Here is a 12049-nt window from a genome sequence, read left to right as displayed (position 1 = left end):
TAGTATAAGTCCAATTCCTAAAATTGTTATTTTAATAAATGGGAAGAAATAGGATTGAGTTCCCAGTAGCAAAGGATTAAGAGATACTCAATTAAGAATGCTCTTTGTGATTTTTAGGTTTTAGAAGTATAAATATTAAATGGTTTAATGATAGTAGTTCCAACAATTACCATTTGCCTTATAAAATTATCTTCCAATAACAAATACATTTACTATGAAAGAGAATATTCGAACAAAGTGAAAAGAAAATCGTGTTTTATATATATATTATATCAAATAAAATAAAAGTTAATAGCCATATAGACCTCAGTATTCGAAAACGTGAAGTGAAAATTGAAAGCCTGAAACTAATGTCAATTCGAATTGGAAAGGATTTCAAAATCATGGTGATTCACAATGGACCAAAACTGCGGAATTTTCGTTGAATTCAAATTCATAATATTTGGTCAAGTTAAATATTACAATTCTATTCAATATGATTATCTCTTTGATGGAATAATTTAGCTTTTAGGGGAATAAAAGTCGTTTAATATTTAAAAGAATATTTGGTCAATCAACATTTATATTTATTCTTTTATAATAACTAATCTCTATAAACGTGTCTTGCAGGCTATTTCTTGTCAATTATAACAAATGTTATGTAAAGTTATTTGAAATTACATATTATTTATTTCATGAGGTGCAAAAAATTATTGTATCCACTTAATACTTCTCATTAAAATGTTGTTTTTGGTATATCTTCGATATTAGATATTAAGCCACCATGCATATATTTATTTATTATCATTTATAATTATAAAAGTGTTTAAAATCGTTATAAAATAAAATTATAAGAATGTTTTATTTTTTATTTTTTAAAAAACCAAGTTGATCACAAGAGTAAAATACAATATTTAATAAAAAAAAATAAGTCCTCCCATCACCATAAACTTTTCTAACTTCAGGGTAGCTTTTATGATGAAATGCTTATGCGAAGAAATAATTTCTACTATTTTATTTTCTTTCAACACAGAATTTTGTATCTCCCAACTTACAAAAGATAATGGGAAAATACATTAAACCCCCCCCCCCCCAACGTATAGCCGGATTAATTATGACGCACCCAACCTTTATGGGCGACCTATTACCCCCTAGCCTACATTTTTCTGTATTTTTGTAACATTTTCTGGCTGACGTGGCAAAAAAAAAATGAATCTCAGTTGCACACACACTCTCCACCACGTCACCGCCACTTTTTTTTTCATTTAATAATTCAAATTAAAATAACACATTAATAATTAAATTAACACATTAATATTTAAAATAACACATTAATAATTAAATTAACACATTAATAATTAAATTAACACATTAAAATAACACATTAATAATATCTCACCCACCCCCACCCCCACCCCCACGTCACCGCCACCGCCTGTTGCTGCTGCTGCTGTTGGCGGCGGCGGCGGCGGTTGAGGAGAAAGAAGAAGAAAGAGAAAAAGGAGAAAGAAGAAGAAAGAGAGGGAGGGTGGGGGTGGGTGAAATATAAATAAATTTTTAAAAATTATTTTTTAATATAAATAAATTTTTAAAAATTATTTTTTATTAAAATATCTCGTTTCACTCGTCATTTTTTTTTTTGCCACGTCAGCCGAAAATGTTACAAAAATACAGAAAAATGTAGACTGGGGGGGGGGGGGGTAATAGGTCGCCCGCAAAGGTTGAGTGCGTCATAATTAATCCGGCTATACGTTGGGGGGGGGGGGGGGGGGGTTAATGTATTTTCCCAAAGATAATCAATCAATTTTCCGATAGCTAATTTGTTTTTCATCCTCCTATTTTATTTAAACATATTCGGATTGATTCCCGCTATAATATCCTAATAGATAGTCATTCAACTTTGAGCTTATCATACAAAAGTAACTTTTTTACTTTTTCTTACCTAAATATCATCCAAGTTAATTAAAGTATCACAAAAAGTCACTTTTCTATTTTTTATTATATAAAAGTTATCCAACTTTGATCAAGCTAACTAAAAATTAAATCTCATATCTTGTACCAGAAATTTGACATGACAATCTAAAATAGCTAGTTAGCTTAATAGAATCTATTAAATCTAATGGATCAGGAGATCTTCAGCCAAATTTTTTTTCGTAACACTAATCTCCGTTGTGGTTTATGAAATTATGTATATGTTCTTATTTTGATTTCTTTTAACAATTCGAAGTCATGAAACATATCAAACTATGCTGATTAAATAAAGGTATTTATAAAAGTCACTATACAAATGAGAATATTTGTAAGAGTATTTTTAAAATTCACTAAACAAAGAATTAGGCTAATTCGAGCTTTGTCTTATTCTTTTATTTTGGTCTAAATTTTACTTCTAATTCTTTAACTAACTAATTTGATCCCTCCATTGAATTCAGTATAACTATTATGATCAAATAGTTCTGTAGAGTGTAGACAACACTTGCCAAAGTATGATCTATACAAATTCGTTTAGTAAATATAAAGAAGTATATTTGAATTGAGAGTCCTTTAGGAAAAAAGCTTCCATTGCTTATATGGATCCTTTACATTTCGTTACTGTGTTGCTATATGATTGAATTTAAAGTCCTAATAAGGTTCTTCATATGAGATTTTATCCAACATAGAATAGAATGTCTATTTGAAGGAATTCCTTAAAAAAAAGTAGCTGAATTTGAAGACTTTAAATTTCTTTTCTTGCCTTTGAACTTTTTAATATTACAAATATTCTTTAGTTAATTATTTGGGATTCATAAGTTGAATTTGATTAAAACTCTATTTTCAACTGTGTTTTTTTTATTTACCAAAATAGTCAGTAAAAATATGATAGAATTAGACTAAACGGGTATATAAGTCTATGAATATTTAAAGGTATTTTGGTCAACCAACATTTGTATTCATGCTTTTATAATAATGTAGATATAGATTATTGTAAATGGCACGGGCAAACAAAATGTCTGAATCTTCAAAATTTAAAGTTTAAAGTAGACAAAAAAAATAGTGATAATAATGTTGTTTAAATAGTAAAAATAATTAGCTTGTGCTCAATTTGCAATAATCAGAATAAGGAAGACCAAAAGTAGAAAACCATAAAATTATACTAACTAAAACAATGATACAGTAAATTATTAATGAGTTCAATTTTTCTCATAAATTTTAACTAAGAATAAGCTTTAATACTTCACGACCTGCTATAAGGGATTCTTTCATATATTCCATATTAATTTGAAAAATAATACAAAAGCCGAAAAATGGTAGAATTGGAAAGAATATTTACAATATAAAACCAAAAAGAAACTGGAGGACTTAGAAGGAATCACAGAGATAATTTAATTGAACATTTTTTAATCTTTTCCTACCAGCTTCTACTGCAGCCTTTGCAACTTCTTTTTCTGATAACTTTCTCTTCCTCTCATAGCATATGGATCTTTTGGGATCTCACTCTTTCTCAATTTCCTTCAATGTTGATTCATCAACTTCGTTTTTCTTATGATTAGTATTCTCCTTTAAATTTTCAAAATCACAGGCTTCCCACTATAAATACTCAACCAGTGTTCCTATCATATCACTTTAAATAGCGCTGAAGGAAGAAAGATCAGTCTATTTGACTTTCAATTAAAAAGAGTACATCATAACAAAAATATCTTATTGGAGTCACAAGAATCACGATTCGGTGCTATTATTTAATTGCCAAAAGGTACTTCAAAATTTTAACGACACAAAAAAAAATTCAGAATCCATCTATGTTTGTTGAAGGAATTTTGTACCAAACGATAAAGGAATACAAGCTAATCATGTCCAAGGCTTAGGGAAAAAACAATAAAAGTTAATGTTAGGTCACTTATACACACAAGATTTAATTCAACAACCACAATCTCTTCCAAACTCTTCATCTAACATTCAAGTTTAGGTTTTCTCTGTTTTAACAATGTGTGACTTTAGAAAAGTGCAAAGCAAAAGAAATTGTGTTGGATACTTAAGAATATCTGGACCCCACGCATAACAGGAGCTTAGTACACTGGACTGTCCTTTTTTCACTTAAGAATACTTGGATTTCCTCGTCCATAAACTTTCACTACACTTTCAAAGTTGATTCGTTATGATTTAAGAGTGAGGCATCTAAGCAGCAAGCTGAGAAGTAACGAGTTGTCCAATAGCTATCCATAATTTCTTATTATTCATCAATGAAATTTTTAACAATAAAATATACTTATGGTATTATATTGTTTCTCTTGTTCTGCAGTGTACATATTTTCAATAATTCTATTTTCAGATATTTTTAGACTTTTAGTCCTTTAGAATTCTTGAATATTGAACAATTTTGATGCATTTTTATAAATCTAAAGGTCTATAAAATTATAAAATGTGTGTTTATTCAATATACTTACACAAAATTGAAAGCATAGGGAAAATGAAAGAAAATTTCAATATCACGTCAAGTGCGCACGCTCTTTCATTTCTATTTTACAAACAATACAACACGTCTACCCATCTCTTCCCACCTCTATACACTGTAACTATATATCTAATTATCATAGTTATAAGTTGTAATATTGGTCCAAACTATAAAAATATGTTTCGAAGTATAACGTGTGGTAGTTTGCATTTGAAATGATCTTATTATATCCAATTTGATGTATCCTTCAAATGCCTTCTAAAAAGACTAAAGGCGTATCATATAAAAAATTATTTACAACTAAAGAAAAAATAATATGACGTCACACTCCAAAATTGGGGTAAGACATGATTGGCACCCGACTTAACCTACCCGTCGAGCGAACCCTAAATTAAAGTATCTGGTATAGCATTTAGTGAATTAATTAAAAGCAACAACTCAATAAGGTATTAATTGACATAATGAATCCGGCATTGGATGCAAAATTCTCATGAAAACATAAAAACTGTAATGCGAAATTAACGTAACTCACTAGGCTAAGTCATGAGCCTTTATAAGAAATACCAATTAAACCTGATTTTTTCTGCCCTGGCTACCGCTACAAATAAAAACCCGAAGATTTTCATGAAAAAAATTTCTTTGGTAAACTTTAAGTAAAAAAAATAAAATCAAACTTTATCAAATTTTGAAAGGAATTAAGCCCTAATCCTCATCATCTTGAACTCTTCAAAATTAACACTTTCGCCAACATTGTCGACATCAATGGAATGGATCATACGCCGGACAATTCTTACTAATATTATTGTCAGGGCCTTCAATGGGGCAGTGGAATGCAACAAACTCTTGCAAGTCAATGTCAACCTCTAGGATAATACGCTTTGCCTCGTTTGATTTCGTTTTGATGCTGCATTGTGTATTTCTCTCTCTATATATACGATACCCTGTAAGTCTAAAAATGGAGAAATTGATAGAACTTTAGAATGATGTCTTTCTCATCTTTTTGTTAGTTGGTGTAGAGTTGCAGTTAAAATCTTATTTTATGGGAAGCTACGAGAGAGAAAAATGAAAATAAAGAGTTCTAAGTATGTAGATTATTTATTTATTTTGGAGGAGGGTGGGGAGTTGTCAAAAATTGTGATAATAGATAAATATTGTTTCTACACTTTTTCCCCCTGAACTTATTTATCAGTAGAATCCAAATAGTTACTTATTCACTTACTTTATTTTATTTTTAAAATAAATTTAACATAGAAATAATTTTATATTATCTCTATCATCCTCTTTTTGCATTTAATTTTTCTTTTTTGATACTTTTAATTTATTTTTTCTTGTGTCTTTTATAACCAAAAAATATGGAATACATCCTTAAATCAAACCTCTAATTTCTCAAAAAGCGGGGTAGAAATAGTTTTCCACCATTCTTAAAACAACAATTTATAAGGAAAATTTTACAGTTTGCCCAATACGAATTTACAAGTGAATTTTTGAGGGTTTTCCCTTTTGAAAATTTGCAGTTTTTTTGTCAATTTACATTCTCCTTTTGTATTTAAATAGGAATTTTATGGTGATGACATGTGTCATCGTTACATTATTTTGCCTCTCCTATTCTATATAGATAGGTATTACTCTTAGGTCTAAGTAACAGATTAATTCACGTTTTAGACGTTGGCAAGCTCGATTTTTCTTTGGATGCGCCTTAGAGTTTACTAGATAGGGCCGGACCTGGTGAGTGTTTCTGTTAGGGGTGAGCGTTCGATTCTTCAGTTCGGTTTTTTCGGTTTTGGTTTTTGAAAGTGGACGCCGAACACCGCACCGAATTAATTCGGTTCGGTTCGATTCGGTTTCAGTTTCTAATTCGATTTTCTACTTGTAAAATGGACTTTCTTTAATAGACGACATGTCATTTATCTTACGTACAACTAACCATATTTGCAACTCAACTATTCTACTGCTGACTGCTGTACATAACTACTACAAAAATCAGTAGCAGCAACACTAATACAAAAATCGTTTTTTCCAGTGATAAGTAACACTAATAATCAGTAGCAGCAGCCCACAGTGATAAGCAACACAGCACTAATACAAAAATCAGTAGCAGCAGCCCACTGCCCCACAGTGATAAGCAGCACAACACTAATACAAAAAACAGTAGCAGCAGCCCACCCGAAAATCAGTAGCAACAGCCAAGTTGGCACAAAAATCAATAGCAGATACAAAAATCAGCAGCAGCAGCCCACAGTGATAAGCAGCACAACACTAATACAAAAAACAGTAGCAGCAGCCCACCCGAAAATCAGTAGCAGCAGCTAGCAGCAGCAAAACTAAACCACTAGGCTTAAAGCCTTCAACTTAAAACAATAACAATAGCCAGCCAGCATCAGCAAAAGTGCAAAACAACGCACAAGGCAAAAACAAGCAACACAAATAACAATATAACATAAGCTTAAAACGAGCAACGACCAAACTACCAAACAACATAAATAAACAACACAAATGTCTTAAAATTTAGCTCCAAATACAAAAAATTAGTTGTCACAAACTAAGTCTTAAATCCATTGTCTTAACACAACACTAGCAATCACAATTCGGTCTGAAATTCACCAAATTCAAAATACAAGCTCAAATTTGAAGGCGAATTTGCCTCTCTTGTTGACGCTCAAGACATTTCCCAATATGTTTCATCAAGGAACCTGTGCCATTCATTCTTGAATTATATTTAAGTATCATACCACATGTCAAGCACCTTAATTTACGCCATTCTTCATTGTCTTGAACTACCGCAAAATATTCCCAAACATGTGAGCGAGCATTAGGAGGCATTGTTGAACTTGAACATAATAAAAATTAGACAAAACCAAAAGTTAGAATATAACTTTCAAGATAAAAGAATAGAAATACAAAATAAAATATTAAACTTACCACTAGTAGCAAATTGCAATCAAACTCCCTAAATCAAACATCAACAATGCAAGGATGTCTTCCACTATTTGCTATCTCTAAAGGAAATTTAATCAAATATGTCATACAACATAAATACGTATATTATTTTTGCACTAAAAAACACAAAAAAATATAAAACCTTACCAAGTTCAAGTTGCTCAAGATACTCCAAACTTTCTTCCACACTAACGGGTTTAGTCTCTTCTCTAAGCCAATCTTGGGCACAAATAAGAGATTGCACACATTTAGGAGTCAGTGAACTTCTAAATGGATCAAGAATACATCCATCGGTAATAAATGCACATTCCGATGCCACACTAGAAACCGGAATAGCCAAAACATCACGAGCCAACTCCGAAAGCACGGGAAATCTAGGAGCATTTATTTTCCACCAATCTAAGACCTTAAACTCGACACATTCATCTGCAGGCTCTTGTTCTTCACTAATGTATTTATCCAACTCCGATTTAGCACCCCCACATCCAGAATCTTCTTTTTGTTTCTTCAACTGAAGCTTAGTTCTCAAAGCTTTTTCTCTCAAATAGGTGTCAGAACTAGAAGATACATCAGATGAGCATTGAGATGAAGAAGATGCAGATCGAGATGATTTATGATGAAATTCTCTTGAATAATTTTTGAGATACTCTACAAACAAAGATTTCATATAATCATACACTCATTTGCTTACTTTCTTTCCTACTTCCTCCCCAAATAGCTCTTCAAGCCCAAAGCTAACATACACAAACTTATTACGATGATCCAACACGGAAGCAATAAAAATCATTTTGTTCATCTTTTCAGGATCACCCCAATACTTTTTAAACTTTTCTCTCATCCGCTCAGCCATTTTACTCAAATTAAGATCTTCACTTGCTAAACACGCTTTCAAATGTACATCAAGCTCACATATATCCTCAAAATGAACATTAGAAGTAACATAATGTGAACCTGAAACCTTTACGGTGAGCTCGTGAAATCTTTCAAGAAACTTTATCACATTCCTTACATTCACTCAATCATCAGATTGAAGAGGACTTGCAACACTTCCATCTTCAAGAACATGAGTAGAAAGATAATTATTAAAATTCTCATCAAAAAGATCAAACCTATCAAAGGCCTTCTCAAAGTTTTGTGCCGTATCCAACATCAAGTAGGTGTAATTCCACCTAGTAGGCACATCTAGCTCTAATGTTTTAGAACCGCCCTTTGAACTTCACAACATTTCTTAAAGTGACTTCCTCTTGCCGAAGATGATCTAACATACCTCACCATTTGCCTAACACATTTGACAGAAGCATCAATTTCCTTCAAACCTTCATGCACAAATAGATTAAGTATGTGTGCCATACATCTCACGTGAAGATACTTACCATCCATTATATTAGTTCCCCACATATTTAACTGTTTAGACAATTCTCTAACTGTAACATCATTGGAAGAAGCATTATCAACAGTAACAGAAAAAACCTTATCCAAGTTCCAATAAAGCAAACAATTACTAATAGCCTCTGCCATATGCTCACCCTTATGACTAGTGATAGGGCGAAAATTCAGTATTTTTCTATGCAACATCCAATCTTTATCAATATAGTGAGCAGTCAAACACATATAATTAATTCTTTGCAATGATGTCCATGTGTCAGTAGTAAGGCAAATTTTTTATTTTGCTTCTCTAAAATTCTTCTTCAAATCTAGTCTCAACTCGCCATAAAGTTCATAACAATCTCTTGTTATTGTTCTACGGGAAGGAACTTGAAATAAAGATTGGGCTACATTCATAAACTTCTTGAAGCCTTCCTTTTCTACAAAGCTAAATGGTAGTTCATCCGTAATTATCATCTCAACTAAAGCCCTCCTAATTAATTGTTGATCAAATTCCCAAAGCGGTTCACCCTTAGATGCAAAATTTATCTTTTTCTGAGTGCAAGTTTCAATCTTGGCTTTATATACTGGGCACCTCAAACTTATATGTTGTCTCAATCCCGTTGTCCCATTTATAGTTGTATTAGCGGCATAAAGATTTTTACAATGTCTACACCTCGCTTTACCAATACAATTCACAACGACCTTATCAAAATGATCCCAAACCGCTGATCTAGAACTTATTTCTTTTCTTTTCTTTGTTACCTGGTTCTTGGTGTCAAGTGACTTGTCAATGTCATTGCTATCATCTGTATTAGGTACGCTATCAGTTGAACCAGCCGCACTTAGTCTAGTTTCATCCGCCATCTATGAAAAATTAAAAATAGAAACTATAAGATAGAAGGTCTATAGCAACAGTTACCAGTTTCAAAGAAAAAAATAGAGCTCTATAGCAGGAGAGCAGTTCAACAAACACTCAACAAAACCGAACAAGAAGCAGCAAATATGCAGTTATGCACCTAAAAAAAATCTAGCAATTACAGTATAAATAATTCTTGCCTAGATTTCTCCAAAACTACAAGAACAGATGTTATCTTCTTCTTTTCTTTACAATTCTAAAGATACCCACTGATAATTTAAGAAAATTTAACACCCATAATAAAGATTTAAACTTTACTGAAAAGGAAAAGAATTTAAAACAAATCCAACCCAATACTTACAAATTCAGTGATTTTTTATCCAAAACTAGCTAGGGTTCGGTGAAAAAAGAAATTAAGGTTCAAACTTATGAAAAGGAAAGAACAATCAAACAAAGAAATTATAAGGAGAAAATGAAATTACCTTGGCGTGAGGTGCCTGAGAACTCCCGCCGCCGTTGGACAGAGAAGTGTGAGGACTGTTAGGTGTGGATCGTGTGAGGACTGAGGAGTGAGGAGTCGGACTGTTATGTTAGGCGTGAGGAGGAGAGGAGATGAGACGAAATGAATTTAGGGTTGAATGGTTGATCTGTTGGAGTCTTGGAGACGAGTTGGATTGGATAGCTGGTAGCCTGGTAATACTAATTTGGGTCAGGTAGGATGGGCTTGGATAGATATATTAAGTTGGGCCTAAGAAAGATAGAAAGTGGAGTGGGCTAACCAGTTAAGTGATCTGAAGGTGTGGGGAGTAAAAATTATTTACTAAATTTTCGGTTTAACCGAATACCGAAGAACCGGTGAACCGGAACCGAATACCGAACCGAACACCGAATTTTTTATTTTAAAAAAACCGAAACTGAACCAAAAAACCAAAAAACCGAACTAATTCGGTTCGGTCCGATTTTTTGATTTTCGGTGTTTATGCCCACCCCTAGTTTCTGTTGAAACCTAAATTTAAATAAAATAAGTTTAATATTTGAGACAGTGACCGAATGGTATCAGAGCTATAATGGAAATTGTAGATACATTCCTTATATTTTAAAATAGGTATAATTTTAGATACATCTCTTAGGTTTGGCTTTGTAACACTCACCTCCCTTGTGCTTTAAGATATTACGTTTAACTCTATTAATTTAATATTTTCGTAACCAAACTAATTTAGATGATAAATTGTCTATAATATCCCGAAACAATCCTTATCTTTAAATATCATTGAGTTAATAATTAACTCATTTTGTAAAAGATATCATTGAGTTTGAAATGCCTTTAATTACGATAATGCTAAGGTACGAAAAGCATGCTAAGTGCTAAATATAAATAAATATGATTAACTTTAAAGTCAAAATTTAAACTTATATTTTCAATTAAAGAGTTAATATATCAAATATAGAATCTGATAAAAATAATCAACATTACTCGTTATATATATATCGATACAAATCACTCTCTTTCAACGTGGATGTCACGACCCAAACTGAAGGGTCATGATAGGCACCTGACCGTACTAGTCAAGCACCATCTGACATGCATCTGTGTGGCAATATATGAGTCTATTGAGTGGCAATATATGTATGTTTAGCATACTATATCAGCCAACAAGGCTGTCATGATCATCTGTGTGGCAATATATGAAACATCAGGACTGAACATTATCTGACTGTACATAACTGTCAACAAGCCTCTACTGAAAAAACATAACATAACGTGGCCGGGACAGGGCCCCGCCATACCCATGCATATGTACATATGTATATTTATATATAATCATGCTGACCCCTGGCATCTCCGAAGCAAATGGAGTGCAACAATCTTAACCACTGAGCTGACATCTTACTAGATGGATCACCTGTCACACCCTAACCTTACCAGGGTGCGATGGGCACCCGACCCTTAGTTAGGGCCGAGCGAACCCGCAGACTCTTATTATACACATGATCTCTTTGGACTTTTAAATCAAATACAAATGAAATACATAGTAAATGCTTTCAGAATATTCTTTTCATCTTTCTTTAATCAAATAAAATCTGTAACCACATGGACTTTATGACACAACACAAAATGACACACCGGCTGATGGAGCCGCTTACAGACTGACTTCCAATACCCACGACTCTGTCTGCAAAGTCTCTAACATTTATCAGAAATCATAACACATATACTCTGACTCGACAACACTCCAGGAGCAAGTGGAGCTTGCCAACGCCGCTGGAACATCTTCTATATTGACTTCTACTCATCTGGGTGTACCTGCGCGGCATGAAACGCAGCCCCCGAAGAAAGAGGGTCAGTACGGAATATGTACTGAGTATGTAAAGCATGAAATACAGAAAACAGAACCATAATCGAAACGAACAGTACAAGAATGAGTACATTATCCAGATTACCAAAGCGCTTATTTTCCAATCACAAATCGTGTATGCAGATG

This window comes from Lycium barbarum, chromosome 1, assembly GCF_019175385.1.
Source record: "Lycium barbarum isolate Lr01 chromosome 1, ASM1917538v2, whole genome shotgun sequence".
NCBI lineage: Eukaryota > Viridiplantae > Streptophyta > Magnoliopsida > Solanales > Solanaceae > Lycium > Lycium barbarum.
This window is presented reverse-complemented; position numbering follows the sequence as displayed.